At 41.2% G+C, this 27,054-nt stretch overlaps 1 long non-coding RNA gene across 2 annotated transcripts in view; it reads left to right on the top strand.

Annotated features, from left to right (window-relative positions):
- LOC129393660 (uncharacterized) overlaps nt 1-27,054 on the top strand; it is a 104,470-nt gene that overhangs the window by 35,133 nt on the left and 42,283 nt on the right. Inside the window, exon 3 of one of the 2 annotated variants that reach the window (XR_008620701.3) lies at nt 22,921-22,971. The exons of the other annotated variant lie outside the window; for it this stretch is intronic. This is a non-coding gene — a long non-coding RNA (uncharacterized LOC129393660). The remainder of the gene's footprint in view (nt 1-22,920; nt 22,972-27,054) is intronic. 2 annotated transcript variants of the gene reach the window in all.

Genomic DNA, 27,054 nt, shown 5'->3' on the forward strand with positions numbered 1-27,054 from the left:
TGCACTTTCACCCATTAGAAGTTAAAATTTCCCTGGGCCAGTTGCAGTGGCTCACACCTGTAATCCCAGCACTTTGGGAGGCTGAGGCGGGTGGATCACCTGAGGTTAGGAGTTCGAGACCAGCCTGGCCAACAGGGTGAAACCCCATCTCTACTAAAAATACCAAAAATTAGCCGAGCATAGTGGCAGGTGCCTGTAATCCCAGCTACTCAGGAGGCTGAGACAGGAGAATCACTTGAACCCAGGAGGTGGAGGTTGCAGTGAGCCGAGATCATGCCACTACACTCCAGCTTAGGCAACAAGAGTGAAACTCTGTCTCAAAAAAAAAAAGAAAAGAAAAGAAAAGAAATTCCCTGGGAACATTGTATACCACGTGGAAGGTTTCACTGAAATTTCATGACCACAGACCCATGTGAGCACTCGACACTCCCTCATGGTTCTACCATATTTTCCAAGATCTTTGTGACTTTTCAACTCTTCTTGAAACCCTGTATCTGGCCCCCTTTACTTCCCTCTCTTAGCCACTGCCCTTGACTTGCAAACAAGCAGATGGGAAATCCCTCATCTTTCCGCTACCAAATCAACACACCTATCTGTGTCTACATCCGGATTCTGCCCTTTCTCTCCTGTCACCACAGTGAGACACCGGTGCTATTTTTGAGAGGCAAATGCCTTCTTTCATGATCTGCACCACCTTTCCTCACTCACCTGCACCAGGTCTTTATTTCGGGAGTTACCCTGCCTCTCTGCTCTGCACCATCCATTTCTCCCTCTTTGCTGGCTCAGTCCCATGGGCACTCAAGCAAGCTGTATTGTTTCACTTTTTTAAAAGGATCTTTTATTGACCTTCATTCTAAAGGATCTTTTATTGACCTTTATTCTCTTCTGGCTACAGCACCGTTCTCGGCTCTGTTTTCACAGTAAGATGTCTGGAAAAAGTTGTCTACATTTATTGCTGTCTCTCACATGCTATTTACTTTTCACAATGTGAGATGTATTGCGAAATATGTCATGCATTCGAGGGCATATAAAACATATATAAATATATATTTCTTTATATATTATATATATAAATGTATAGAGGTATTCAAAAATCTATGTCTAAAATAGTAACATAAAATGTTGCCAGCCCCTAGGAGTCCCCCAAGTGACACTTCTAAATCATATACTGTGGCCTGCCCCCACAGATATAAACACTTTCCCAAACTTTGTGATAATCATCCCAATACTTTCTAGTTTCTTTCCTTCCTTCTCTCTGTCTCTGTCTCTATCTCTCTCTCTCCGTCTCTTTTTTGATCCTAGAGTTTAATAAAAATAATGAGCTTTAACAGAGCAAGGGCACCTAGGTCAGCCAGAGGAGGGAAGTTGAGTTGTAGTTTCATTCAAGGGGGAGAAAGGGAGAGAAAAAGAGGTGGGGAGAGAGGAATTGAGTGAGTGAGTGTGAGAGAGGATGTGAGAGGAGAGAAGGAAAAAAAAGGGAGAAAAGGGAAAGACAAAGAAGAAGGACAAGGAGGAGGAGGAGGGAAAGAAAGGAGGGGAAAGAAGGAAAGAGGGAGGGAGAGCCTCAGGCTTTATAGTTTTCCCAAATTTATATGTCTCCCTAAACTACACATATTTTTTGTCTGTTTGGTAAAACATATTATTGTGTCCATTATAATATTAGATTTGTGTTTTGTTTTTGAGTTTTGCTTTTTTTGCTCAACATTATGGGATTGGGATTCTAACATGTTGATATGTGTATCTTAATTATGTTCAATGTATAGTATGGCATTATATGAATATATCCAGATTATTTATCTTTCCTATAGTTGAAGGATATTTGGGTTGTTTCCAGCTTTTTCCTTTTTATTTATTAATATAAATAATGCTTCTATGAATGTTATTTTATATATCATATGTGTAAGAGATTATCTAGAAATGGAATTGCTGCCTTATAAGATTGTACATTTTCAGTCTAACTATAATTGCTAATTTTTTCTTTAAGAAAGTTATACTATTTTACACTGTTCAAACATTCTATGAGCATTTCCATTACTTGACCTGCTTGATAACCTTAGTATAATCAGATTTTTAATTTTTTCAACTTTTGGACATGAAAAGCTGGTTCATTATGGTTCTAATGAGGGTTTCCTATATTGTTATTAAGGCTAAATATCTTTCATATGTTTATCGATCATTTGGATTTCCTCTTCTGTAAAATTCCACCTTACATCTTTTTGATTGTTTTTCTTATTGAGGGATGGTGTCAGAGGCATGTGAACCAGAGCAACTCCATGTTGAATAGGAGCTAGGTAAAAAAGGCTGAGACCTATTGGGCTGCATTCCCAGATGGTTAAGGCATACTAACTTACAGGATGAGATAGGAGGTCAGCACAAAATCCAGGTCATAAAGACCTTGCTGATAAAACAGCTTGCAGTAAAGAAGATGGCCAAACCCCACCAAAACCAAGATGGCGACCAGAGTGACCCCTGGTGGTCCTTACTGCTACACTCCCACCAGCACCATGACAGTTTACGAATGCCATAGCAACATCAGGAAGTTATCCTATATGGTCTAAAAGGGGGAGGCATGAATAACCTACCCCTTGTTTAGCATATCATCAATAAATAACCATAAAAATGGGCAAGCAGCAGCCCATTTATATACTCCCAATATATTCCAATTTATCAATCTTATCTTTTATGATAAATGGTTTAGCGTCTTGTTTTAGAAAATTCTTTGCTACCTCAAGGTCACAAGTATCTTCCATATTTCTCTTAATGTTTCAAAATTTTGCCTTTCACATCTAAGCTTTATCAATTAACTATAAATGTTCCAGTTGAAAATGCAAAGATTGGAATTTTAGACATCTAATTATCTGCTGAAATTATCAACATCTAAAATGAATCAATATCTTTGTTCTCCACCTGGAAAATTTAAGGATGTAGAAAACTCAGTCATTCTTTAGGTTCTCTTTCCAACTGTCATGAGTACTTTTGACTTACATCGCCAATTTCCTACTCACTTACTACTCTTTAGCTCTTTACTTATTCTTTTATCTCAGACATTCCATCTGAATCACTCTTCCTTCCACCTTTAGGCTTTTCTATCGTGAGGATCTGAGAATGGAAAATCCTTAATCTTTGTCTGAAAATGTTTTTATTTTACCCTTGTTCTCAAAAGACATTTTTACTGGTATACAGTTTTAGGTTGACAGTATCTTTCTTCAATCCTGGTCTCCATTATTGCCATTAAGAAATCATCTGGAAATCCAATAGCCACTCTATTAAAGACAATCTGTCTTTTCTCACATCATGATTTTATATATAAAAAACCATAAAGACTCCTCCAAAAAACTGTTAGAACTAATAAATGAATTCAGTAAAGTTGCAGGATACAAGTCAACAAACAGAAATCAGCAGTGTTTCCGTATTCTAACAATGAATTATCTGATATGGTTTGGCTCTGTGTCCCCACCCAAATCTCATGTCGAATTGTAACCCCCACATGTCAGGGGAGGGACCTGGTGGGAGGGGATGGGATCATGGATGTGGTTTCCCCCACGCTGTTTTCGTGATAGTGAGTGAGTTCTCATGAGATCTGGTTGTTTGAAAGTGTGTGGCACTTTCCCCCTCTCCTCTCTCTCCTTCCCTGGCCGTGTAAGATGTGTGTGCTTCCTCTTAGCCTTCCACCATAATTGTAAGTTTTCCTGAGGCCTCCCAGCCATGCTTCTGTACAACCTATAGAACTGTGAGTCCATAAAACCTCTTTTCTTCATAAGCTACCCAGTCTCAGGTAATTCTTTACAATAGTGTGAAAATGGACTAATATACTATTTTAAAAAGTAATAAAGAAGACAATCTCATTTACAATAGCAACCAAAAAAAAAAAAAAAGGCCAATTTTGGATAAATTTAACCAAGAGGTGAAAGATCTTTACATTGAAAACTATAAAACATTGCTGAAAAAAATTGAAGATGCAAACAAATTTAAGATATCCTATATTCACAGATTGGAAGAATTAATATTGTTAAAATATCCATACTAATCCAAAGTGATGTACAAATTCAGTGCAATCCCTACCAAAATTCCAATGAAATTTTTCACAAAAATAGGAAAAGCATCCTAAAATTTGTGTGGAACCACAAAATAGCCGAAGCAATCTTGAGCAAATGAACAAAGCTGGAGGCCACACTACCTGATTCAAAGTATATTTTAAAGCTATAGTAATCAATACAGCAAGATACTGACATAAAAACAGACACATAGGCCAGTGGATCAGAATGGAGAGCCCAGAAATAAATCTATCCATTTACGGTGAGCTAATTTTCAACCAAAGCACCAAGAAGACATAATGGCAAAAAGACAGTCTTGTCAACAAATGGTATTGGGAAAACCGGATATCCACATGCAGAAGAATAAAACTGGACCCTTATCTTACACTGTATAAAAAATAATCTCAAATGAATTAAAGACTTAAATGTATGACCTGAAATCTTAAAGCAACTAGAAAAAAATATAAAGAAAAAACTTTTTATATTGGGCTAGGCAATGATTTTTTTGATATGACCCAAAAAGCACAGACAACAGAAGCAAAAATAGACAAATGGGGCTGCATAAAACTAAAACGTTTCTGCATAGCAAAGGAGACAGTCAACAGAGTGCAGAGATCACTTACAGGAGGGGAGAAAATGTTTGCAAAGCATCTGTCTGATAAGGGATTAGTATCCAAAACATACATGGAACACAAACAATTCGATAGCAAAAAAACAAATAACCCAATTACAAAAATGGGCAAAGGACCTGAATAGACATTTCTCAAAAGAAGACGTATAAATGGCCAACAGATGTATGAAATAGTGCTCAACATCAGAATCACTAGGGAAATGCACATCATAACCATGGTGAGATATCACCTCATATCTATTAGCATGGCTACTATAAAAAAGACAAAAAACAATAAGTGTTAGTGAGGATGCAAAGAAAAGAGACCCTTTGTACACCATTGGTGGGAATGTAAGTTAGCACAGCCTTTACCAATTAAGAGTGTGTGGTTACCTGGAGAACAGTATGGCGGTTCCTAAAAAGTTAAAAGGAGAACTGCCATGTGATTCAGCAATCCTTAATACTTGATTTGTACCCAAAGAAAATAAAATCAGTATGTTGAAGAGGTATTTCATTCCCATGTTCATTGCAGCATTATTCTCAACAGTCAAGGTATAGAATAGTCCCAACTGTCAATTGACAGATGAAGAAATAAAGGAAATGTAACATATATAATATATAGTATAGTACATACTAAACAGAATGCTATTCAGTCTTAAAAAAAAAAGAAGGAAATTCTGCCATTTGTGACAACATGGATGAACCTGGAGGACATTATGCTAAATGAAATAAGCCAGGCCCAGAAGGACAAAGAAATTGCATAGTCTCACTCATATGTGGAATCTAAAAGATTCTAACTCACAGAGGCAGAGGTAGAATGGTGCTTGCCAGAGGCTGGAGAATGGGGGAAATGGGGAGATGTTGGTCAAAGGGTATATACACTTTCAAGTAAGGCAGGATGAATAAGCCCTAAAGAGCTAACATACTGCTTGGAGATTATTGTTAATACTGTACGATATACTTGAAATTTGCTAAGAGAGTAGATCTTAAATGTTACCCATCCCCCCGCCCACACACAATAACTATGTGAGGCGATGGATATATTAACTAGCTGATTTGTGGTGATCGTTTCACCATGCACAAATATATGAAAGCATCACTTTGTACTCTGTAATATAAACAATTTTTATTTGTCAATTATGCTTCAACAAAGCTAGAAAAAATAATGTATTTTTATTCTGGTTCCTCTTAAAAAAATGTTTTCTTATTGTCATTGGCATTTTTCAGCTTCACTGTGATGTGTCTGGGTTTTTTGTCTGTGATGTGGATAGATTTTTTTTTTGTCCTGTTTGGCATTTATTGAGTACTTGAGTATATGTACTAATGACTTTATGGAAAATTCTTGGTATCTCTTCAAATATTGCTTGTTCTTCAGGTTCTCTCTTCACCACAAACACCAATTATGCATATATTAATATTAATTTTCTCAATGTGCTTTCCATTTCTCTTTACTTATCTTTCATATTTTACAAGAAATGATTGACGAAGAGGTACTCTGAGCTAAATTGAGAAGGGCTAAGGGCGTTGCAGAAGGAAGACTGTGTGGTTTCCTGGGAAAGCTGAGAAGGAAAACCACACAGGCTGCTGCTCAGGGAGTGATCGGGGAGGTATGATGTAAGGATGGTGACATGGGCAGAGAGAAGATTGTGTAGCATCTTCAGCCAACAGGCAGCGGGAAACCATTGTAGGGTTTAGGATGAAGGTGAAGGAATCAGATGTGTGTGTTAAAAAAATCACCTGGGCCCTCGTGTAGAGAATGGATGGAAGAGGGCCAAACATGACGTCAGGAGACTAATTAAGAGGCTGTTGTAGTGTCCAGGCTTGTGCTGACATGATGGTAGCCAAGACAGAGAAGCAGATGGAATGAGAGATACTTAGGAGACAAAAATCAACAGAACTTCATGTTGTGGAATTATGGCTTCTAAAATCAGAACGAAATAGAAATAAAGGACATGCTGTGATACAGAAAGAATAAGAGACATCATTGTTTTCAGACTGTATACCTAGGGAATCTGAAATCATCAACTGAAAAGCTAGAATTAGTAAAATTATTTATTTAATAACTGTCACTTTCCCTATTCCATTTATTTTCTCACTCTCTTTTCTCTTCTCAAACCTCCCACATCTTTTCTCACTTTCTCAATGTCCCAGCATCTCACTCTCCACCAGGGATGTGCTTTTAATTTCAGAGAAAAGCTGAAAGCAACCAGAAGAGACTCCTCACATGCTCCCACCACAGTACCTTCCCCCATTTATGTGCACGTATTCCCTTGTGCTCCATCTTTTCTCATGTTGCTAGAAGTAAGCTGTCCTCACTAAGGCCAAGCTCCCTGTGTGTGAACTGGCTTCTACTCCTTCTACTGCCTCAATTCTCTGTCTCCCTCAGCCTCACCACTTTTCCACGCTATTAGTTGATCTATATCAACACAGGAACATAATCTAATTATTTCCTTTTTACAAAGACTCACTTGACCCCATGTATGTATCCAATTACACTTCCCCATTTCCCTGCTTCCATTTGCAGCATCACTGATTCATATGGTTTGGCTCTGTGTCCCCACCCAAATCTCATCTTGAATTGTAATCCCCTCAGCATGTCGAGAGGGGGAGGTGATTGGATCATGGGGGTAGTTCCCCCATGCTGTTATTCTGATAGTGAGTGAGTTCTCACGAGATCTGATGGTTTTATAAGCATCTGACATTTCCCCGGTTGCACTTCTGTCTCCTGCTGCCATGTAAAGAAGGTTCTTGCTTTCCATTGGTCTTCTGCCATGACTGTAAGTTTCTTGAGGCCTCCTCAGCTTTGTGGAGCTATGAGCCAATTAAAACTCTTTCCTTTATAAATTACCCAGTGTCCGATAGTATCATTATAGCAGTGTGAGAATGGACTAATACACTGCTCAAAAGACTTGTCTACACTCACTGTCTACAATTTCTCCCTTCCCACTCTCTCTTAGACACACTCAATAGGTACATTCCCACCTCATCACTGAACCTGATTTGATGAAGGTCATAAGTGACAATCAGTTGCTAAATCCATGTGGGTGAAAGTCTATGACTGAATGACACAAGGATGTAAACATTGCCCCCTTGCAACAAGGTGCAGTGAGCCTCCCTGCAGGTTCAGACTGAAGCTCATCTCCAGTTGAAATCATGCACATTCTTACTGAGCTTTGCCTCCTGCCCTATCCTGCTGCCTGCACATCCCTGATGACTCTCAATGAATCACCTACAAACATCCTCTCTCAGGCTCTACTTCTAGGAAGCCAACTCAAGACAATTGCTCTGTGCCTCATCACTGGGTGTTCAGAGAAAAACTTTTCGTATCTGTGTCCAAATTTAAACCATCTTAACTTAGTAATGAACCTTTATCAAGATCCCAGTCTATCACATCTGGAATTTTTGGAGGTAGTTAAAAGTTCTACTTAGGTCTTTCTGTGTCCCTGACCTAGTTAGGAACGTAATTTCACTCAGATGAGGATATCTTGCTTAGAATTATAATCAACCCCTCACACAGTTTCCAATAATTAACACAGAACTGGCACACGGAAGGTATTCAAGAAATGCTTTTGAATGAAGGAATCATTGCATTTAGCCTTCTCTCGGACTTTGGCCATTTGCCTTGTGTTGTTGCTTTTAGTATCTTTGCCCTGTAGAATCTGAAGCTTGGAGAAGATGCTGACTTCTGCTTCCATACAAGCAGTACATACATGAAAAAGGCAAAGCTTCTCTTCTAAAGCAAACAAACAAACAAAAAAGCTTGTTGAGAATGGACAAATGATCTAGCTCAGATGTCTTCACAATCAGTCTCTTAGCAAAAATCAGTTCATGAAGTCAGAGAACCTCATGGTGGTAGGAATTGTGATGGGATTTATTCCAGTCAGTTCTTGTTCTAATGCTCCCATCATGTGATGAGGTAGCATAAGTGAGAACACAACTCGGGCATGCAATTAGGTTTTTAAAACCCATTTCCTGGGAATTCTTGTTTATCTTGGACAGTAGAAGATTCTGAGGGGTAAACATGTTTTCTTTCCTATTCTTGTATCATTATGCCTTCTAATTTCCATTCATTAGTCTAAATTCTATCAACTGGGGCAACATTGAACAAATATAATTTTCTTTCACAGGATGATGTAATGGTTAATATTAAGTGTCAACTTGATTGGATTGAAGGATGCAAAGTATTGTTCTAGGTGTGTCTGTGAGGGTGTCGCCAAAGGAGATTAACATTGGAGTCAGTGGACTGGGAGAGGGAGACCCACCCTCAGTGTTGGTAGGCACCATCTAATCAACTGCCAGTGCAGCTAGAATAAAGCAGGCAGAAGGTGGGAGAAGATGACTTGCTGAGTCTTCTGGCCTCCATCTTTCTCTCATGTTGGATGCTTCCTGTCCTCGAACATCAGAACCCAAGTTCTTCAGCTTTTGGACTCTTGGACTTACACCAGTGGTTTGCCAGGGGCTCTCGGGCCTTCAGCCACAGACTGAAGGCTGCACTGTCGGCTTCCCTACTTTTGGGATTTTGGGAGTTGGACTGGCTTTCTTGCTCCTCAGCTTGCCTATTGTGGGACTTCACCTTGTGTTTGTGTGAGTCAATACTCCTTAACAAACTCTCCTTTATATATTCATCTATTATATTAGTTCTGTTCCTCTGGAGAATCGGTCTAATGTAGATGGCCTTTCAGATATTTGAAAATAATTATCCTACTCCCTCTGAGTTTCTTTAATACGTATTTTTCTGTTTTTGTCAAAATCTAACCCCTCTAATGTGTTCAGGTTCCCACCTCTTCTGGCTTCTCAAGGACTTCTCTTTCCTGTCTCTACCTCATTTTGTCAATCTCTCTCTCTCTCAAATACATTATCCTATTAGAACTATCCATCATCTAGGATAGTATTCTACAACTCTGCCAGATTCAACATCCCCCTTTTTAAAACAAATATTTTTGCTCCTTTCTTTCCCTCCAAAATGAAATTTGTTGACATTATATCTTACACACCTGGTAAAAATATGAATAAAATGCCTTAGCCATAATAAAATGGAGAAATAAAAGGTATGCAACATGTAATAGGATAATACGTTTTAATACGTAAATGCTTGGAACATGAGGTTAGTAGTTTCTGAAATGGCTCCCAGTTATCCCTTTGTGCCATTCCCTGCCTTTGAGCGTGGGTTAGACCTAACTTGCTTCTGATGAAGAGGGTACAGCAAAAGTGATGGCATGTCCCTTCCTTGATTGCATTATAAAAGCTGTGACTTCCATCCTCTCTCTCTACTCCCCCCACACACCCTGTTTTCTCTCTGGCTCTCCTTGCTATTCTGATAAGGGAAGCTGCCAGATAGAGAGGCCTATGTTGAAACAAACTCTATGCAACCTCGGGCACATTGCCAGGGAGGATCTGAGGCCTTCAGTCCCAAAGTCTGCAAGAAATGGAATCCTGCCAACAGCCGCATGTGTGAGCTTAGACATGGATCCATCCCCAGTTGATTGCACCTTTTATCAGAGCCCCTGAGCCAGAGAAACCAGCTGAGCTGTACCTGAATTCCTGACCTACAGAAACTGAGATAGTAAATTTTGTTGTTTTAAACCACCAAATCCTTTAAGATAATTTGTTACTCAGCAACAGATAACTAATATAATCCACAATGAAGTAGTGAGATGCTTGCATCTACTCTTAGAGAATTATTTGGATATGAGAGGCGTAAGATCAGAAATCATTCTCAACAGAAAGTTCAGGGCAGAGAAAGAGCAGAGAGCCAAGTAGACCCTGGATTAAAAGCCAAGGTTAGGTTAAAACTAGTTTTAGGATAACCAGAGTTATTCCAATATTTATTTTAAAAAATCATCCCTTCTACAGCCAAGCAATCTTCATGGCATTTATTCTAAGTTAGAAATCTTAACTAAGAATAAGATCCTTGATGCTTTAGTTCCCTGGATGAACACTGTGATTTGTTTATAGAACCTACATGTCTTCCTTGACAAGTGCTATGATATTAAAAAATGTATATCCTCAATGCCCTTTTAAACAGTGTTTCCCCCTCAAATGTGTGAAGTTTTGATGATAACTCCACTCTTTCCTTCTCTACTCAGCCTCAGGATGTTCCATGTGCCCTACTTGAATGCCTGAAGCCCTTCTTTCTCCAATGACCCTGAGGAAAATCTTGAAGGCGTTTCTTAGTCTGTGGATTTTTTCTCCACAAGGGTATAAAATAAGAGGATGAGGGAAATAACCTTAACTGAATACATGGTGATATGGTTTGTCTGTGTCTCCACCCAAATCTCATCTGGAATTGTAGCTCTCATAATTGGGAGATAATTGAATCATGGGGGCAGTTTTCCCCACACTGTTGTCTTGGTAGTGAATAAGTCTCATGAGATCTGATGATTTTATAAGCGGTTTCCCCTTTCACTTGGCTCTCATTCTCTCTTGCCACCACCATGTAAGACATGCCTTTCACTTTCCGCCATGATTGTGAGGCCTCCCCAGCCACGTGGAACTGTGAGTCCATTAAACCTCTTTTTCTTTATAAATTACCCAGTCTCGGGTGTGTCTTTATCAGCTGCATGAAAACGGACTAATACACATGAATAGCACGTCAAGACAAATGTTACAGACTGAATGTTTTGTTTGGACCTAAATTCCTGTGCTGAAGCCCTAACAGCCAATGTGACCGTATTTGGAGTTGGGGACCATAAGGAGGGAACAGGTGTTAAAAATGGTCAAGATCCATGAGGCTTAGAGAGACTAGAGAGCTCTCCCTCCTCTCCCAACCCAGGTGCACACAAGCGAGAGATCATATAAGCACGCAGTGAAACGGCTGCTCCTACAAGCCAAGAAAAGAGGTCTTAGAATAAAACCTAATTTACTGGCACCTTGATCTTGGACTTCCAGCCTCAACAACTGTGGGAAATACATTTCTTTTGTTTAAGTCACCCAGTCTGTGATTTTTTTAAATAGCAATTTGAGCAGACTAAGACAATAGGTTACAGACTCAGGCCATTAAAGTGACAAAAATGAGGAAGTATGGTAATCTTATAAATAAGGGCAACCTTATTATTTGTAAATATAGATAAAAAGAATTTTTTGTTATGATGTGGGTCAGAGTGGTATGGAGTGTCATTGAAAACACATTTCTTTGCAACTCTACCAGATTGTAGACCATCCATACATTCAGTCCTAATTTTGGATGAGATTTACAAAAGTTGTGTAAGACAAAGGGTTATTTCACCTTTGCACATTGGCATGATATCTGGCATCTCTGGCTCCTGACTACTCAATTCCAGTCATTCCCCTTTAATGATTTGACAATCAGAAATAATCCCATAAATTTTCAAAACTCCCTTCTGAGTGGTGACACCCCTATTGAAAATCATTCCTCTATTATTTCTTTAAAATTCATCATCAACTGCTGTCAACTCTACTGTCAAAACAAGTCCTGCCATTCATACATGATTAGTTCATGTCCGTGAGCAAGAATCTGCCCTCAGTTCAGTGAGGGAGCATAAGATCTAGTCCTAAATCAATCAGTGCACTGTATTCATCTGGTGACAATAGCTAGACATGACCCAATCAGAGCCAATGACACATAATGGAGCTTTTGATTAATAGCTTGGGAGACTCTGGTCCTCCCAGCCACCTCGAATGACAGAGGCTGTAGGTATGGAGCTGCTTAACCATCTGGCATGTTGCAGAGCCTCCAGTAAAAACCAATCCAGTGGAATGTATAGTTGGGTTTCGGTTCTCTTTGTGTGATACTTTCCCTGCATTAAGTCATGCAAGATTTGAAGAGGAGGAAACTATATTCCTGCTTTATAGTCAGATTGGGGGGCACCTAACAGCATGGTGCAGGAAGAGCTTGTATATGGAATCTGTGACCCTAGTACTTCCATATAATATTTTCTGCACTTTATCAATCACTGAACCAGTTATATGCTCCAAAGGTTACATCTTGTACCCTGAAGGGAGGAAAGAAGAAGAAGCAAGTTTACACACAGGTACACAAAATACCTACCCAGTTCTAATTATTTTGTTTATTGTCTGTCTCTCTTCACTTGAACATAATCTTCATAAGGCCAAAATTTTCTACCTGTTTTGTTTATTGCTATACTCCTGGTGCTGAAGATGGTGGGATGAGGGAAAGGTAAGCCTTGGCTTCCTGATTTTCTATTTGCCATCTAAACAGTATTTATCAATATCCACTTCCTTTCTGCTTTTTAACTTTTTATTATGAAAAATTTCCAATATATACAAGGTAGAGAAAATATAAGTGAAATTCCTTGTACCCGTTACTCAACTTCATAATTATCATGGCCAATTCATTTTCACTTATATTCACCACAACTCTCCCTCTTTGCTTCTCTAACTAGATTATATTAAAGCAAATCTCAAAAAGCTTCTACACACTTCTTTTAAAAAAATTTTATGGGTACATAGTAGGTATATATATTTATGGGGTACATGAGATAGTTTGATACAGACATGCAATATGAAATAATCACATCATGAAAAGTAGGGTATCCATATCCTCAAGCATTTATCCTTTGTGTTACAAACAACCCAATTATACCATTGTAGTTATTTTTAAATGTATTTGTACATTTTAAATGTATTTTAAATGTGGTTGTATTAATTTACTTTCCCACCAAGTGTATGAGAGGGTCCCCTTTTCTATACATCCTCTCCAGCATTTGTTATTGCCAATTTTTTGGATAAAAACAATTTTAACTGGGGTGGAATTATATCTCATTGTAGTTTTGACTTGCATTTCAGTCAAATGGACCATTGGAACCCAGATCAGGGCTGAAACTCCATTTATTTCCTGGCCCACAAGCACCCTACTCCAATAGAGGGCCCTAAGGAATCCCGAGTTCTCTGGGTGTGAATGTCAGCTCAGGCCCTGTGTCCAGCATTTCTCAAAATGTTTGCATATTCTGCTTTTCCACTGTATAGTTGTTTAAACAAGTGACCACAGGCACATTTGGCAAAGCATCATTGGAACCATAACTGTGTTCCCTTGCCATGGGTGCTCCTGAGAACCTGACCTTCCTTTGAATTAGTGGATTCTGGGTCAGATAAACTGACTCAAGGATTAAGATCTGTTTTATTTCTTCTTCCATCATCTATCACACACTTGTGGCATTTCATCTTTACTTAATGTGGGCTGTAATTTTCTCCAAAGTTCCAGGAGTCATCCTAGCAGTGTGATGAAAACATCTCCCAGAGTCCTTGCCAGGGTGGCAAATCATCTATTACAGTAGACTGTGCCCATATAAATAAACTCATCGTTTTCCAACTTCATGCTTCCCCTGCTTTGATTCATCCCCCTCATTCAGTCCCATGAAGAGTCTCTGGCTTTGGCCATTGCACGTTGGCCTGCCGCCTTTAGGCACATGGTTCCTTCCTTTGCTCAGCAGGCTCTGCATTTCCCCTCCACATGCTGTCTCACTTGACTCTAGTGATGGGTCTGGTCAAGGCAGGAGGTGGGGGTGGGTCCTGAGGAGCACTGTGTTGTCTTGCAATGCAGAGATTCCTATATCATGTTCAAGCAAGGGCAGAGCACAGCCTCTCACAGGGAGGTCAGGGCCACCTCTGTAGGCCCGGAGGGCTCTGAATGGAGTGTTGAGGTTTTGTTTTGTTTTGAGATAGAGTCTCACTCTGTCACCCAGGCAGGAGTGCAGTGGTGTGATCTTGGCTCACTGCAACCTCCACCTCCCAGATTCAAGCGATTCTCCTCAGCCTCAGCCTCCTGAGTAGCTGGAACTACAGCCACACACTGCCACGCTTAGCTAATTTTTTGTATTTTTAGTAGAGGCCAGGTTTCACATGTTGGCCAGGCTGGTCTCGAACTCCTGACCTCAGGTGATCTGCCTGCCTGGGCCTTCCAAAGTGCTGGGATTACAGGAGTGAGCCACTGTGCCCAACCTCAAGAGTTGAGGTTTTGAGAGCATTAATTCTGTTGTCTCTCTCATCCCTAATAGGCCCCTGACATTGTCATAGCCATAACCAGACTAATCAGAGCTAAGAATTCAAATTTTTTTGAAGTGCTGCTATTCTTATAATTAATTCCTGGGCCTTATCCATAGATTTTTCAGTCCTCCTGCTACAGGAGATGAGTCTCTTCCGATGCCTCCAAGTGAGGCTTTCTCCCTTTCACACTTTCCTTTCAATGATGATTCACAGCCCTGAGCCTCACATTGTCTTTCTCTAATGCCTCCAGTGACTCAGCCAGAGCCATTAGAGTCCATTGTTCTCAGGACTGGTAATTTTTCTAACTCTCAAAAGCCTGAGAGATTGCCATCTACCAGGGTATTCTCTCCCACCCCTTTCCCACCCCAGGTCATCACCAGTGAAAGTTCTGACACTTGCACTTCTCCGGCAAGCCAGGGCCGGGGCTTCACTGCCAGCCAGCAGGAGGATGAGCCAGCTCTGCAATTCCACTTCAGAGTCCATCTTCTGGGATCACTCTTGGCACCAACTGTATTGAGTTGAGTTCTGGGAAATAGACTTGCAGGTAAAAATTTCCATGAGAAGTTTTTTGGGGAGTGATCTTAGTGCTTATACCTATAAAGGAGTAAAGGCGGTAACACTGGGCAGAAGGAGATGTTGAGCTTTGTTGCAGTTGCAGCAGAGGAATCGGTCAATCTTGCATGGAGTCTGACCTGGGAGGGCCTCCCAGAGCTGTAACACCATGAGGCAAGGGGCCAGGCCTCTGCATCCCACCTTTGTGCACCAGTCATTGGATGCAGCTGCCCCTGGGATGGTGCTATGAACTTGGGCAGGGTGGCTGTCTTCAGCTGGGAGCCGTTTCCAGGAAGGGACCCAGTGGGGAGCCCTGACAACCACCCCCCAACCCACCAACACTCTCAGCTGTGAGAGGATGACAGCATCTGCCTGGGCATCACAGCAGCCACAACCGCCCCTTTTTCACTCCTTTTAATCTGTCTGCCCCCTTTTATACATTTATTCTTCCAAGGTTTCTATTCTCAGGCTTTTTCTTCTTGGGTCTGCCTTTCTTTGGGGGGATGGGGCTGCGGGGAGTGTTGCATCTACTTCCTACTACAGATGCTGTGCCCTGTCCTCGGATCTCCATGATTCCCACCCACTGGTTTATCCTTCTGTTTGTACCAGGCCTCTTTGGACTTCTCACCTGTTTGCATCACCTCCCCAACTTCCCGATTCGACCCCCAAGTCCTATATCTGTACGATACCTGTGCATGCCTTGTATGTAAGTCCCCATGGCTCGTATGTTGTGGATCCAGGCTTCTGTACTTCAGTTCCCAGCACCAATATCACAACCTGTTTGGAAGTGGACATGCGTTAAATTTGTGCATGTTCCCTACTTTTTGCCTTGGTGTCCAATTCTGCTCTCTCTTTCCACCCCGTCCCCCTACTTCAGTCCATTATCCACAGCTTTTACAAAGCTACCAGAGGAAGCTTTCTAAAATATGAATCTTTATTCATCGAAAAATATTTATGGAACGTTTGCAGTGTCCTACCTAGGTTATTTTCTAGGCATCTGTGATGAACAATACAGTCAAAGTTCCTGCTCTCACAGAACTTACATTTTAGCAGGAAGACAGGCATTTAAAACAAGCGAATGAATGGATAGATGCTATGCTAGGAATTAGAATGGTAAGATAGCATGAAGACATGGCTGTTTTATAATAATATCAGTTGCCTGATTAAAAATTGTCAGAGGTTTCCCATTGTCTTCAGGGGAGAGTTCAGACTCGCTTGGCACAAAAGACTCCCATGGAGAAAAGTTCTGGGCCCCTGGTGTGGATCAGATGGCCCCTTGAACTTGGTAATTTGGGTGGCTGACTCTTCCAGGAGGCCAGGCCTTCTGCCCCAGTGGCCTTCCTCCTGGTCTCCTTCCTTCCTCCTCCCGGGATCCCTTCCCACTGGAATAATGTTGCTTTTAACCAAAGTGACAAAAGCCCAGCTGGCCTCAGCAGGTTTATTCTTGTCAGTGTCTCAAACCAGACAATGAACAATCCATTTCAACAGGGACTTTTGCCACTATTTCTGGGAAACGTGGACTGTGACATGACTTTTGGAAGAAGATATATTGTTTTTAAGCATGGAGGTGCAATGCTGGTTTCTACTGAGGCTGGGCGCTGCGGCTTGATTTGCACCCACACAACACTCCCTCTTCCTAGCCCAGTATCCCCTCCCCCCCGCCATTTTATCTCACTGAGATTATAGGAGATTTTAAGCAAGAAAACAAAATGAAACCAAGCACGTTATCAGTAGGTTACAGGTCAAAGGCAATAAGTCCTCAAAAATCCCAGTTCTCAACAGGAACCTGGGACTTTTCACTGCACTCACTGCAGAGGTGAGGAGATGACAGAGGAAGCAGAAGGTCCCCTGCCCTTGGCAGGCTCCCACCAAGCTGCCATTACTTACTTATGGGGCCATCTAATGAGGGATCTGAAGAAATTGATGACGGACCCCTAAACATCCCTGAGTCCAGCAAATCTCCTCCCCCTTCCTTCCCGCATTGCCGCTCGTCTTCTTTTTCCCTTTATTTGGCGTTATGTTCATTGCCTTTCCCCCACTTCTCTCTCTTCCTTGGACTCCTGCAGCCCGGGTCACTAACTTAGCTTTCACCCCCCCTAGTGGTAAGTAAGGCAAATCACCCATTTGCTTGTTGGTTCCAAGAGCTACAGCTTCGCGCGCTCTCATAGGGGCTGAACAGATATAAAATGAGAGAAGACATCTATTTATTATTTGAAGGAGGTTAAACTTTTATTTTAACCACAACAGATAGTCCCCAATCTTGAGATACTTATTCTTTATTATTTGATTATTACATACATAAGAAATTACAACTACAGTGTATCAATAGAATTTCATAATGTGTACAGTCAAGCCTTTTAGGTATTTTCTATTATTATACATAAAAATATAGTTAATGAAAAATAAAATCATTTCTCATTATACCTGAGGTGTGATGTAAATGAAGTTCATACTGTAAGATTGATATTAGTCACGGTGATTGCCCTTTTGAGTGAAATCAACATGCTGTACTAAAAAAAAATTAGTACAATATTAGGGTTTAGCTTGTATTTCTGAGACTGGAAACAGTCTTAAGAGGGATGAGGTGAGCTGCTGTGATATGCAGAGGCCTGGGAAGACCTTTCTGCTGCTAAAAATTTTGCCCTGACTCATGTGGCCTTGGGCTAAAATCAAATGTTCACATTGATAGGAAGGCATCATAAAAATAAACGAATTGTCAGCTCTTTCTCCTTTCCACTGTTAAACCTCTGCAAGTTTAACTCTGAGCTGCTGGAAGGAGGGTGAGAGGTAGTTTTGTAAGGAACTGGGTGGATTTTCATAATACTGGGATGTTAAAGAACAGAATGAGAAGTGTGACAGAGAGCAGGGAGCACTTTAGGAGGTGGAAATGATGTGTGATACTGTAACTCCAGCTCTTGTTGGACACAGCTTTTTAAAATTTGTATTTCATGAGTCCTAGGAAAATTCTTCTCCCCCAAATGGCAGTAGTACACATCTGGGGCTGAAAGAAAGGCCTTCATTCTTTTTTTTTTTTAATATGTAAAATGTTAACTCATTAAATCCTCCCTATGACATTATGAGGTAGGTGCTATTGTAACATTCACTGTGCTGATAAACTGAGACAGAAGAGAAGTTAGGTAACTTGCTCAAAGTCACTTAACAAGTAAGCAAGAGGTGTGGCTTCCACCCTAGCAATCTGGCCCCAACATGCGTGCATTTGCTTATTCTCCAGGGCTGCTCTTCTAGCTGGAGGATCTGGAGCTGGAGGTCAGAACCCGCAGCTTTCTGGCCGAAGGACATTAAGCCAGACAACTCAAACGTGTTGTATTGCTCATACTCTGGGTTTACCATGATCATGTAGGCAACACTGATTGATGATCGGTGCAACTAGGTCTGAAACAGGATATTCTTGTACTGAAGCTTAGTTTTATGCAGAATTACATCTTATCCTTCAGATTCTAAGCTTATTTCTGCACTGATAAGTTGGCATCTAGGTGGCCTCAGTTTCTGTGGGTTTACCCGGTTGAGATGAGAATATTCCTTGCTCCCCTAATGGACTTCCATTTAATTTCCTTAAAACAAAAACAATACTGTTTTTTAAAAGAAAGTGTTTTCATGCAGTTTAAGTGTAAAAAAATCAGTTTAAAATTTTCACAGCAGCAAGAGCAGGAAGAACTCAGGTTATATGGTCTTGACCACACTTGCCGGCATACAGCGTACTTTGTCCTGGGTGGGTGCTGAAGAAAAATGGAGAACAAAACCAACTCCATGACTGAAACACAAACTCAACGTTGCACATGCAGCAAATAGGTTGAGTTAAAAGAACAATGACAGAGAGCTCAGACTCACTCTTGTTTTAGTGACTTTTTAGGTTTATTTTTTTCCAACTGTGATTTTATCCAGAGTGTTAGTATAAACTTATGTGGTTGGAACTGTTACCAAAGGGTAGGAGATCTAATTCCACATCAACCAGTGAAAGTCGGGTAGTTTTAACCACCAACATCTGCAACAGCTAAATAAGATCCATGTTGCTTCTGTTACACAGTGTTTCCTACTGTATTTTTGAAAATGTGCTCAATTGTCACATAGTAAAAGCAAATATTGAGTAGCTTCTGAGGGACAGTGGTACTTTCAAAAAAGTGATCCCAACTCCTATGTTCTTTAGAAACAATTCAAGTAAACATATTATATAAGATTCCAAACCTTTCACCTCTTATTACTGTTCCATCTAAAATTTCATCCATTTGGAATGAATGAGGAGATGGACAATGTCCTTGGAAAGATTGTAAGTCTAGACGGGGGTAGCTTAGTTTCATATTTTTATATAAAAAAAGCTTTTTGCTCACAAAGCCAGATGGTAGACGGAATTGCTCCACTTAATGCTGGGAGCTGTTCATGACAGAGCATGCACTGGGTATGCTGACAGAGATGAATGCTTTGGAAAAGGTTTCCACTGAACACAGAAACTTGATTTGCAAAGGAGGAGAGACTTTGTCCATTCCCTAAGTGACCAATCTTTAAGAATGGTTTAAGAATGATGTGAGTTGAAAATTAAATCTAAAATCATAAAATATCTTCCTGTATACTTACACATTTGAGGGTATGATTACTATCTGGTCATTTGGCAAGAACAGTTACAAGAAATCACATCTTAAATAAACTTCTCATACACAATTTGTTGCTAAAATGCATTTGCTTAGCAGCCAAGGATTAGATTTTTGCCAGTTTGTAACAAGGATTAGCTGAGATTTGTGTTGCAAAGAGAAGATTAAGGGAGCAGGCATATCATCTTCATGAACAATTCAGAATAATATTTTGTTTCAAAATTAACCATGTGGGATCAGCACTTCACATTATGTGTTTGTGTGCAGAAATTCATGCATATAGCATTTCTTTTTCCAGAAGTAATTAGGGGATTCAGGTAAAACCAATTATTTGTGAACACTTTGTTATATAAAAGAGGTCCCTGTGCTGAGCCACACACTGGGAGATGGTAAATCAGTAGTTCCTTCCCGGGTATGTTATGTTTGATTATACTTATATTCTATAATATTTTGCCCTTTTCATTTTGTGCTCATATTTTCAGTGGTTTATGAAGTAACAGTCTCTAGATTTCATTCCAAATGGAAAGTTGGCATGAAAACTCTCAATCCAATTATTCCTATACACATTTTGAAACAAATCATTTTGGCCCTTTTGAAAATTTTACAGGAGGTGATAAAAATAGGAAATTTCAGGTTTCAGATGTTTTATTGCATTCTTGTAGCATAATAACAGCTTCATTAAAAATAATTCCACAATACAATGTGAACTCTGTGAGTTGTTTAAAACACTTTTGCTGGCTTTCTTTTTAAAGCTTTGTATGCAAGAAAGTTGTATTATTTTACAGTTTATGTTTCATTTTATTTTGCTAAGCTTTGGGGAGATATTGAATTACTACTCCCCAATGCATGATTGTAGGGATTAAAGAGCCTGCCAAGTGGTACTACTGTTGAGACTGATGACTTAGGACACTTCCAAGCTAAAATCACACCTATTCTAAGATATTGGAATCAGTTACAGGGCTTATTTCAATCTCCGGAGCTAATCATCCTTCAACTTATGGGCTGTGTTAGAGGTGGACTTGGGGGAAGCTCTTCCCTAGGGCTTTTTGTTCAGTCACTGGAGGAACAAGAGGAAGAAGCAAAAGTAACTCTCTCTCCCCTGAATTTGGGAAAGTATTATTTCCCAGGCAACAAATTTTAGCAGGGGTAGAGGGAACCTTCAAAGCTATCTGGTACAGGTGTTCTTTCGGTCTCAAGTCTCCTTTCCAAACTCTGTCTTCCAAACAAAGCTCAAGTATCTCCAGCAAGGGGAAATTTCATCCTGGGAGGCAGAGCCTTCTGTCTGGGAACACCCCGGAGTTACAGAGCTCCTCCTGATGTGGAGCTGAGATCTGTCGTCCTGTGACTTCCACCCATTGTTCCTAGCAATATACCTCGGACACAGAAAGAACAGGCCTCTTTTTATTTCATAACAGCAATTCAGCTCTCAGGGCAGGGCAGTGGGTAGAGCAGGGAGGATGGGGCTTTGTAGATGGACAGGGTCCTGTCCTCTCTGGTCCTCAGTCTCCAGTTCTGTAAGGTGCTGATTATAAAACCAGACTTCCAGGGTTGCTGGGGAGATTCCAGGAAATGTGTATGAGGCCCCTGCTGCAGCTCCTGGCACCAAGCAGTGACTCCATAGCAGATGATCACTACGATTCCTATGGAAGCTGCTTAGTGATTTTCCCTGGAGTCCTCTTTCTGTAGGAGAATTGGTCTCTATTTTTTCCATCTCTTTACATGTTTTGTAGGTTGGGGTCTCCACCACTTCCAGTTAGTCAAGTCTTGCCCAGAACTATCTGCAATCCTTTTTAGACCTGATGGCTGCTAGGGAACAGAGTGGAAACCCTCTGCAGCAGCTGGTCACAGAAGCAGAATTGATGTCCTCGTCGGGTTCTCCATTCAGGGACCAAATGCTCAGCAAATGCCTAGAGAGCGAATGGCAGGCATTTCATAGAATAGAAAGAGTAAGACAGTTTGGAGCTGAAATTCACACTCTATTATTATACTGTGAAATCCTAGTGCGCTCCTTCTGTGTCAGCCTTTGTGTCAGATACCTACATATTTATTATCTTACTCACTCCTCACATCAACTCAGTGATCTGAAGATTGTCTCTATTTTCCCTCTGAGGAAACAGAAGTTCAGAGAATGTGAGAAACCCATGGAAGGCTGGCCAAGCACTCCCGGTAGATTTGAGATGATCTGATCAGTGAGCAAGATGATCTCAATCACCTGAAAACCAATGAGGAGAAAAATTGTGTTCATCACTGTATTAGTCAGGGTCCTCCAGAGAAACAGAACCAGCAGGAGATGTACACATTCTATATGGATATAAAAGGAGGTTTATTACGAGGAATTGACTCGCATGATTCTGGAGGCTGAGTAGTCCCAGGACCTAGCATGTGCAAGCTGGAGAACCAGGAAAGCTGGGGCTGTAATTCAGTCCCAGTCTAAAGGCCTGAGAATCTGGGAAGCTGACAGTGTGGAGCAGGGAGGATGAGGCTTTGCAGGCAGATGGGGTCCCCTTCTCTCTGGTCCTTGGTCTCCACTTCTGTAAAGTGGTGAATATCAAACCTGACTTCCAAAGTTGCTGGGGAGACTCCAGAAAATGTGTGTTAGGTACCTTGTGCAGTTCCTGGCATCTATCAGCGACTGAATGACAGATGATCATGATGCTTCCTATGGAAGGTACCTAGAGCCAGAGAAGATGAAATGAGATGTCCCAACCCAAGCAGTCAGGGATGATGCAAAAAGGGGCAAACTGCTGCTTCCTCTGCCTTTGATTCTGCTCAGGCCCTTCAGGGATTGAATGATGCCCAACCACTTGGGGAGGGCATCTCCTTTACTGAGTTCACTGGTTCAAATGCCAATCTCACCTGGAAACACCCTCACAGGCACACTCAGAAGGAAATTTAATCTTGGCACCCCATGGCCAGTCAAGGTGACCCAGAGAATTGACCATCATAGTTACTTTTAAGGCAATTCTGACATGAACTCAATTCCATCTTATGGTTTTGTTCCATGAACAAAACCCAGAGAGGTAAATGTGGTTTGCAGGTGGTGGGAAATCAATGTCTCAGGTGCTCTTCACGCTGACTTGTGTAATCCTTCCCGGGAGAACTGAAGACTCCCAGCAGGGAGCTAACAGGGTTTCTTCTCTTCTTATCTCTGCTCTAGCCACTATCAGTGTGCCGGGTCCCTCTGAGAGACAAATGGGAAACTCAAAAGGTAAGCCTGTATTAAAACAGATCACAGTGATGCTAGATGGCCGTACTCATCTATGTCTCCAGCAGGCCACGCACACAGGCTGCCCAAAGCCTTTCCTTTTCCATGTTGCCCCCAAGTTTTGCTTTGTGTGTATCTCGCTGTTTACATCTAGTTCTCTTGAATATTTCCCCAAGATAGCAGGTAGCTCCCCGGTCTCACAGGAGTAGTTCATAAGACAAACAGAATTACCATTTCTTGGTTAATTATCGTATCTGTGGACCCTTTAAGCATTACTGTAAATGAAGATTTTCAAATCATTTGAGAAACACTAAAATTTAAAAATACAACAGAATCTTAGTGCATGGCTAAACATTCGATAATATATGCAGGGTGAGTGGTTATAAAAGAGAAAACATGCCTATGGCCAATGTTTTATATAAAATAGACTCAAAAGCAATAAGTCCTAATATTAGTTTAGAAGGGATGGAGGCTGTCCAGCTCATAATAAAATTCCTCTTCTTTTCATGTTGTTTCTTTTCCAGGTCATACAAAAACAAGTATAATAATATATTTTGCCTATAGGTGCCAAGACCTGCATTGTTTCCTTTCAGATACTTTTCTTTATTGTATTTGGGAACAAACCAGCTATAGCATGAGGAAGGGATGTCAAGTGGAGATAGAAGAGAAGAAAACTGGATGTGCCAACACTGTCATACACAGGGATTTTCAGCAGTTTCATGAAGCTACTGGAAGATCTTTTCTTTGCTTGCCTATAAACCCATGCCATCCAGTTCTCTCAGTCATAGTGAGCTATTCTTGGAAAAGCCCTTGCATCAATCAGTGTCCCAACAGGAAATGGTTGGCATCCCAGATGAAGATGATAAAGGGACTGTTTACAAAGTTTTGGGGAAACTCCAAGGAATAGTGTAATAGCCCAGTCCTGTTACCACCCCTGCACCCAAAGTGACAAGGGGAGGGGGTGGAGACTGGGACATGGGAAAATCATCTAGGGAAGGATACCTTTACTGGATCAGCAGCCTTCAGTTTGAGGAACACAGCCAGCTCCTGGTGACCCCACAGGGAGAGAGCGGGAGCACTAAGGATTCCAAACTCAGTCCTCCTGATCTTCATCAGTATTTGTCATTGGCCAAACAAATAACTGAAATTCAGAGGGCAAGAGAGCTTGTTGTTATCTAAACAGGTCAGCATGGCTGACAGTGAGGCGAAGAGGGAGGGAAGGTGGATTTGGAAGAGCAATCGGGAGTGACCTAGTGCAGCCCTGATAAACCCGTGAGTATCGAGGCATATCATAGGGGCAGATGCTTCGTGCTGAGCTGATCAGCATCCCATGGAGTAGTATGAACTGTAGGCATTACCAAGATTGTGTTCTTGCAGAATCATACGCAGGGATTTCCTGGCCCCCCACCCCCCTTGAATCATGATTTAAATTGCTTTATGCTTAAAAATTACTGCTTATTCTTAGAGGGTGTGGGTATGAGAGAGTTCTTGTGTGAGCTTTGGATGGTGAATTGGAAAACTGGACCATGGCATGAAGAACTAGCAGACTTTTCTTTTCTTTTTTTTTTTCTGTTTTGTTGTTTTGTTTTGTTTTGTTTCGTTTTTTTCCTCCTGTGGGAGGGAAGACAATGAAACTGGGCTCAGCACAGAGTTTCTGGAATTGGGCTGGCGGATTCCTACACTTGGTGTTATTTAGGACTGAATAAGCCAGACTTTGGTATTGCTCTGTGAATTATTGTCATTGTTTGGTTCAGCTTTTCTGAGTTAGACCCTAGAGGGTGGGAAATGGGACACACCCTGCAGGAAATAGCTGTGGCTCTTCTTTAGGAGGTGAGCGTTGGCCTGAGAAAGGACCTCACTACTGGCCAGGAGGAAGTGAAGTTTGGATTCAGAAGTTAGGAGCTAATAAGATTCCCACTGATGGAGGCAGACTTGGTTTCTGACAGTGGGCACCTTGGGCAGGGGAAGCTGGGCAGGGCTGCTGAAGTCTGGTGGGAGCCCTGGATCTGTGAACTCTCACTTCTAGGAGGGACTGTGACCCCCACTTCTAGGAGGGGCTATCCTCTTTCTGCTAACCTTCAGCCTGCTGTGCATTCCTGTTAGAAGTCATAGCTACTGTCATTTGTGCTGGTGGAACTAGGAAAGCAGTATTCCTTTCAAGATATTATGGGGTCCCAGGGAGATGCAGTGTCCAGGGAAGCAGAGGCAGCAGCACGGCTGCAGGAAGAAGTCAGGGTGGAACCCACACAGAGTGCATTCCCAGGTGAGCATGTAGGCCCGGGGCGTGGGCCGTAATTCCTTATGTATTAAAATAAAGTGGATTCAGTTTCATAGTCACCAGCTACTGAAGTCAGCAATATATACAAAATATACATTAGCAAAGCACAACTTCTTCTTCTGTCTCAAATGTCTTGTTGCTCCTACCAATTACTTGCTCTGCTTAATAGATACTCTTCACAATGGTTAACTCAGTATAGTGTAGGTCATACATTAGTAGAAACATGCTCTTATAATGAGTGTGATCATGGTAGGTGCCAGGCAAGTACACTCCAAGCCCAGATGTCTAGGAAGATATATAGGGTCGAGTGGCAATTGGCAAGGGAATATGGACCTGAGGCCAGTGTCCTCCTGGTGGTGTGGGCATGCGGGGGCATGGGTCTACCTGGAGGCCACTGCCTGGGAAAGCACTGGCTTCATTGATCCTCAGAGTGGGGACCATTGGCTGGCCACCTGAAAAATGACTGTCAAGCTTGATGGCCTTCTACAAGTTGTTTAATCTCTCTGTGGTTTCTACATCTGAAAACAGGCATAGCAATAGTTGTCACCTTGTAGGGTGGTTGTCAGCATGAAATAAATGGATACATATACAATGTTTAGAAAAGTGTCTGAAACTAAGTCTTCAATTCCCACCCTCATTTACTCATTGATCATTCAAGAAATATTCATTGAGTGAGAGATAGAAACTTCTTTGGGCTCTGAATAATGCAGGTAGAAATATTTGCCTTCATGGAGCTTATTGCTAGGTCATAGAGTCATAAAGACATTGCTAGTTTAATCCTTTCATTCACATCACACATTTCTCCTATGTTGAGAAGATGTGCAGGCTATGGGCTGGAAGCTGACCATGGGCTGGAAGCTGGCTTACTAGCTTTGCTGATGGGTAAGCATTTCTGATTTCTAGCTGAGATTGAAGGAAGAAAACGTGTCCCTATCAAAACTGTTCATTCTTTCTCAATTGCTAATGCTTCCTTGAGGATTTATGGATTCAGCACTAATAAACTGTGGATTGGAAGTTTAACTGAATGACTGACCTATTTCACCTCTGTACTGGAAAGAAAAGCCCAGATTACAGTGAAATTGAGTTCCGGAAGTTAAGCAAGAGGAACTTCCACTTTTGAACTCTGCAGTAGGAAGGGGTAGAAATTGAGAATTGGTTCAGACATGGAAGTTTATAGAGGATTCGAAAACATTTTTATTTTTTTCAGGGGGAGGGGCTTTCCAGGAATGCCCCAAAGCCCCCAATTCAATTTAAACACACAAAGAAAATCTCCACAGCTCCATGCCACATGGCGGTATTTCACTCCAACACAAGCTTTTTGGCATAGTGTCCAGGGCTAAATGTTTACAAATACTGCATTTTGTTTGTAGGGCTGGATCTCAGAGTTCAGATCTCATACTCTTTAGTTGCATTAACTGATTCCAGGAAAAGAAACTAGGGAAAAGACTTACCAAAAGCAAAGAAAGAAAACCAACAATATTTTCTCATCTTTAATCATGGAGTTTGGCATGAGGAACCTCAGCTTTTTCATGTTTATCATAAAGTTTTACTTATTCATTTATTCCACAAAGGCTCTTTGAGAGTCGACTTTTTTTTGCCAGGCATTGCACTCCACATCAGAGATAGCACCGTGGGCACAAGAGCAACAGCAGTACCAAAAAGGTGTGGTCCTGGCCCTTATGGAGCTGATGGTTTAGTGGGAGAGATGGACAGTAGTGACATTGATTGTATAATTAACACTGGAGTGTTTCCAAGAGACAAGTTTCCATAAGAACGAATACTAGGAGGAATTGCTTAATCAGGGAAGT

The sequence above is a fragment of the Pan paniscus genome, chromosome 14 (genome assembly GCF_029289425.2).
Source record: "Pan paniscus chromosome 14, NHGRI_mPanPan1-v2.0_pri, whole genome shotgun sequence".
NCBI classification, from domain to species: Eukaryota; Metazoa; Chordata; class Mammalia; order Primates; family Hominidae; genus Pan; species Pan paniscus.